The sequence below is a fragment of the Mus caroli genome, chromosome 4 (genome assembly GCF_900094665.2).
Source record: "Mus caroli chromosome 4, CAROLI_EIJ_v1.1, whole genome shotgun sequence".
In the NCBI taxonomy this organism is placed as follows: domain Eukaryota; kingdom Metazoa; phylum Chordata; class Mammalia; order Rodentia; family Muridae; genus Mus; species Mus caroli.
In genome coordinates, this window is record NC_034573.1 from 130,356,995 (window position 1) to 130,362,849 (window position 5,855).

The window sequence follows — 5,855 nt, forward strand, 5'->3', positions numbered from 1 at the left end:
AAAAAAAAAAAAAAAAAAAGAATATCTGAAGCAAGTCAACCAAAAAGAAAAGACCATTAAAGGAACCGCCCGTCCCAAAGTTTCTCCCATGTTTTGATTGTGTCCTTTTTAGATGTAGACAAAGAAGGTCTTTAGCAATTCAAAATGACAAGACTATGTGGCACAACCCTGGCACCTCGCTTTCCCAGAAAGCCCTTAGGAGACTTCTGCAACCATCCAGCCGGGCATCTATCACAAAAGTGAAGACAGGCGGAGCAGTGGTGGCGCACACCTTTGATCCCAGCACTTGGGAGGCAGAGGCAGGTGGATTTCTGAGTTTAAGGCTAGCCTGGTCTACAGAGTGAGTTCCAGGACAGCCAGGGCTACACAGAGAAACCGTGTCTCGAGAAAAAAAAAAAAAAAAGAGTGAGAAGACAGACACTCACCGTTCACAGGGCTGGACCAGTTGTAGGCCACAGAAGCTCTGGCCACCTTCCCAATCTGTGGCACTTAATCTTCACAGCTTGGAGAGGTCAAAGAGCTTGCCTGAGGTCACACAGAATTCTATACCTGGCAAAATCCAGCTGCGTTCATGCATATGCAAGTGTGTACACGTGCAGGTTAGAAGCAGACATCATCAGGCGTCTTCCTCAATGACTCTCTGCCTCATTTAGGGTATGGTATGCATGTGTGTCTTTCTATTCACATGTGTGAATGTGTGTGCATGCATATGTATGTAAACTAATGTCAGGTGTCTTTCTCTTTTTTTTCTTTTTTTCAAGACAGGGTTTCTCGGTATAGCCCTGGCTGTCCTGGAACTCACTCTGTAGACCAGGCTGGCCTCAAACTCAGAAATCTGCCTGCCTCTGCCTCTGCCTCTGCCTCCCAAGTGCTGGGATTAAAGGCGTGCGCCACCACACCCAGCTTCAGGTGTCTTTCTTTATCATCCCCCAATTTATATCAAGGCAAGGCCACCCACTGGAGCCCCAAGCTCACCAATCCCGATACTCTAACTAGATGTCTCTGTCTCCCAAGAGCTGGGATGACAGGCCAGCCATCCCACCTGCCCAGCATCTGTGTGGGTGATGTTCGGAGATGAGAACTCTGGTCCTCATGTTTCCTTGGTAAGCACTTTACCCTCTGAGCCACCCCCCTACCTTTGAGACACGTTCTCTCACTGAACACAGAGTCCGTCCATCTGTCCAGGGAGCTCCAGGGATCCCCAGTCTCCGTCTCTCCAGTGCTAGGCTTAAAGGCTCAGCGGGCTCCTCCGTGGGTGCCTAGAATCAGATCTCAGCTCTACACGCCTGCGCAGGAGGCAGGCGCTTTGGTCCTCATTTTTTTATATACTGGTTCATTTTTAGGTTGTTTTCTTTTTTTAATTATTTATAAGAATGTATGGGTACGTGCATGTCCCCACAGAGGCCAGACATGTCAACTCCCTGGATCTGGCTGCACAGATCAGATCATTGTGAGCTACCCCACCCCCACCCCCGGGACAGCAGCAGTGCGTGTCCTTGTCCCTGACTGCTGAGCTCGCTAACACCTTGCTGATTTACCTGCTTATTTGAGTCAAGGTCTCAATAGGTAGCCCAGGCTAGTCTTCAACTTGAAATCCCCCTGCCTCCGCTTCCCAAGAGGAGGAACCACCACCGGCATGCACCCCTAATACCAACTTCTCTCTCTCTCTCTCTCTCTCTCTCTCTCTCTCTCTCTCTCTCTCTCTCTCTCTCTCTCTCTCTCTCTTTTTCCCTTTCACAGAATGGCATGTTTCTTCATTAACCAAGACATCACTGACATGTTCTTCCCTCTACCGTCCCAGAGGGAGCCTGGTAATTCCCACAGACTTCAGGCCCCGCCCCAGAACAATGAGGTCTCTGGGCCCCCCAGCAGATAGGAAACACATGGCCACACAGTCTGTTAGATTGTCAGGATCAAAGCAGAGCATCTGGTTCTGACCACCTACCCCCGGAGGGGCCCCAGCCGGAGCCCCAGCTCCTGTACCACAGTGGAAGGTAATTTTTTCCAGCCGTTTCGTGGTTCTCCATCAGGAATGGGGGGGCTGTGATTGCCCCCCACAGAACATCTGTCAATGTCAGGAGATATTTTCGGGTTTTCCAGCTGAAAGGAAGGAGGAACTGCTGACATCTGTGAGGTGGGGGCCCTCCGGGGCTACGCTGAGCCAGCTGCGGTTGCTCATGTCAAACAGCAGCTCTGCCCGAACTGATCTGGGGAAACTGAGGGGTTCCCTCCTGGGCTTCTTAGCTTCATTAATAAACGGATTTAAGAATGAACTCAATTGGAGACACAAGGACAATTTTATTAGAGTTTAAAAGAAAACCCCCAGGGCGGGCAGGCTGTAAACCTCCGCAGCCCAGAGGAGGAGAGCACAGAAAGGGAACTGGTACCATGCCATTTAAGCTGGGACGGAAGTCAGACACGTGGCTAGCAAGCAGCCACATGGTGCCAAGGGAGGCTTTGGAGAAAGTGTAAGGAAGGCCAGAATGTCGGAGGGAACCCCCAAAACGTGGCTTAGAAAAGAGATAGGGGAAAGGATAAACTTAATGCTTGCTAAACAAACTTCCCAGATTATGTGGCTGCAATAAATGGGCTTCCGCACTAGGGACAGGGCTTCTGGGAGGAGACCATAGTATCTCAGTAATTCCTTCCGCCTGTCTCTTCCCAGGACCCCACTGTCCTAGGAATGGCCCTTAGGGAAAGTGAATGACCCTCCTCCACCCCACCCCGAGCCACAGATTCCATTCTCTGGACCAGTAGTAGGTTCAAGTTCAAGTTAGTGCAAAGGACTAGGAAATGACACTTGGGAAGGTGACGTTTGCCTGTATAGTCACAGGACAAAAGGCAAGTCGTGAATCCTAGCAAATTATAGAGGGGGTGGGGGATGGGGGAGTGGGAGTGGGATGTGGTTCAGCTGCTCACCTAGTACACAAAGCCAAAGCTTCAGTCCCCAGCTCTGCATGTGGGCATGCCTGCCATGCTATCTCTCAGGAAACAGAAGGATCAGTTCAAGGTCACCCCCACCTGGGTCGTGAGTTCTAAACCAGCCTGAGATTACGAAACCCTGTCCCAAAGCAAAACTAGAATGCATTGGCCGTGCCTTCAGGTAGACAAACCATAGCAGCTGAAGGAAATGCTGAGCTGAACTCGCAGAAATCCACCTGCCTCTGAGTGCCTGGATTAAAGTCCCGGGCAACCAGGACTAGTTCCCTGGTTTTGAGACATAGTCCAGACTAGCCTTACACACTCCGTGTGACCAAAGATGCTATAGAATTTCTGGTCCTCCTGCCTCCACCTTCCAAGATGAGATTGCAGGTGTGTGTGTCGATTATTCCTGCTTTATAAAGTGCCAGGCCGAAGCATTGGCTTCCTGAAGGCTGGAGACACACACAGCTCCCTGCTTTCAAAAGCCTATCAAGTCAAAGTCTTAGCTTAAGGGTTGATGGAAGCTGCATCCTTGTGTGTCAAGAATGTCTTCTAAAAGTCAAGAGGATGTCAGGTCATACAAGAGGTGGATCGAAAATGGTTACTACGGGAGACTGAAGACAACTGGGATGATGCACTCGTGACCTACACCCTTCATCTCTCTGGAAGTGTCATGTTCTACACAGCCAAGGTCAAGAGAGCTGCAGGTCCTCAAAGACGAATGCAGCCTCTTCAGAGAACATCAGTTCCATTGACACAGCACAAAGGGTGATCCTGCCAGAGAGGATGGCCCGGCTGTGTGTGTCTGCATGTGTCTGCGTGTGTCTCTGTGTGTGCATGGGTCTGCGTGTGTCTCTGTGTGTGCATGGGTATGTATGTATGTATGTGCGTCTGTGTGTGTCTCTGTGTGTGCATGTGTCTGTGCATGGGTGTGTATGTATGTATGTATGTGTGTCTCTGTGTGTCTGTCTGCACAAGTGTGTAAGAGTGTATATGTGCTGGGCAGTGGTGGCGCATGCCTTTAATCACAGTACTCGGGAAGCAGAAGCAGGCAGATTTCTGAGTTCGAGGCCAGCCTGGTCTACAGAGTGAGTTCCAGGACAGCCAGGGATACACAGAGAAACCCTGTCTCGGAAAAACAAAAAACAAAAAAAAGAGTGTGTATCTGTGCATGTAGAGGAGTGTTATGTATGCTGCGTATACATGTGCATGTATATGTATTTATGTGTGCACATATGTATTTGTGTGTGCATGAGTGTGGGGTATATGTATATATATGTTTGTGTGCATGTGTATGTTTCTACATGTGTATGTATGTGTATATGCATGTGTGTATATGTGTATCTGCATGGGTGTGGGATATATGTATACATATGTGTATGTGTGCATAGATGTGTATATATATGTGTGTACATGTGTGTATATATGTGTACATGCATATGTTTGTGTCTCTATGTATGTCTGTGTGTTTCTGTGTGTGTCTGTGTGTGTGCATATGTATATATGTGTGTCTCTGTGTATGGGGGTGTGTAACATAGTGTAGGGTGTGTGTATTTGACTGCATGGTGTAGGGGATGTGTGTGTATGCATGTGTATGTATATATGTGCATTTCTATGTGTGTATGTATGTATGCATGTCTGTGTATGTATGTATGTATGTGTGCCTCTGTGCATGGGTGTTGGTGGGGAGTCAGAGGACAGCTTGTTGGTTCTCTTTCCATCTTGCAGGTCCTGGGAGTAAACTAAGATGCAGTGCAAAAGAAATGACAGTCAAGGATGAGCTGCTCGGGGGGGGGGGGGGGGGGGGGGGGGGGGGGGGGGGATACTCAAGGCTTCCTGGGAATTCTGGTGCCACGCAACCTCATTCCCCTCTCTTCATGGTTCTTTCCTCACTGGACAGTTGTCAGCTGTTGTGCCCTGTGTCAGTTAGCATGTAATGGGCTGTCCGGACTTACTGGCCTTCATCACGCTGGATCTATCTTGGTCCAATGGCTGGGCTACTTGGCTCTAAGGGACGCTTCTGGCCACAGACATTCTGTGGGTTAGGGAGAGCTAGATACCAAGTGGGTTCCATGCTGTTCAGGGTGGCACATGGTCAGCAGTCCCCAAGAGGCCAGTGTGGTGGCACCCACCTGTAATCCCAGCACTGAGGCAGGAGAGTCACCAAAAGAACAAAGCTAGCCTGGTCCAGATAGAAAGTTTCAAGCTAGTTAGAGTTACATAGTAAAAAATCCTATCTTGAAAAAGACCCAACCAGCCAAACAACAAAAGCAAGGCTGTCAAGATAGCTCAGTGAGTAGAGGGTCTTGCTGTCAGGAGCCCCGAGTTCAATTCCTGAAACTGACAGGGTGCTATGAGCACTCCCACCAGGTGGTCTTGGACCCCACACACAACAAACAAATAAATGCATATGCACACGGGGCACTGGGATGGAGCTCTGTTAGCCGAGGCTTTCATGGCAGACAGGAAGCCATAGGAAATGATGACGGCATGTGACAACATGTGACAGCATATGACAGTGTGTGGCTGTAACCCCAGCACTGGGGAGGTAGAGATAGGACAGAGAGCAGAAACTTAAGACACACAGAGATCCTCCTGCCTCTGCTTTCTACATGCTGGGGTTAAACGTGTGTGTACACCATGCCCCAGAAAAGGAGACCAGAGGGATTGGAAAGATAGCCAGCCCAGTGGTAAGAGTTCAGACTGCTCTTGCAGATAACGGAGTTCAGTTCCCAGCACCCAAATAAGGCAGCCGACAACTGCCTGGAACCCCAGCTTCAGGGGACCCAAACCTCTGGCCTCTCTGAGCACCCACACTCACACATCGTTTTTAAATTAAAAATACCGGGGGCTGGTGAGATGGCTCAGTGGGTAAGAGCACCCGACTGCTCTTCCAAAGGTCCAGAGTTCAAATCCCAGCAACCACATGGTGG

General features: G+C 49.5%; 1 long non-coding RNA gene across 1 annotated transcript in view; it reads left to right on the forward strand.

The window, feature by feature from the left end:
* Window positions 1-2,274, forward strand: part of LOC110292167 — a 3,391-nt gene extending 1,117 nt beyond the window's left edge. The window contains exons 2-4 of the long non-coding RNA XR_002377677.1: window positions 503-654; window positions 766-1,103; window positions 1,741-2,274. This is a non-coding gene — a long non-coding RNA (uncharacterized LOC110292167). The remainder of the gene's footprint in view (window positions 1-502; window positions 655-765; window positions 1,104-1,740) is intronic.
* Window positions 2,275-5,855: the final 3,581 nt, after the last annotated feature.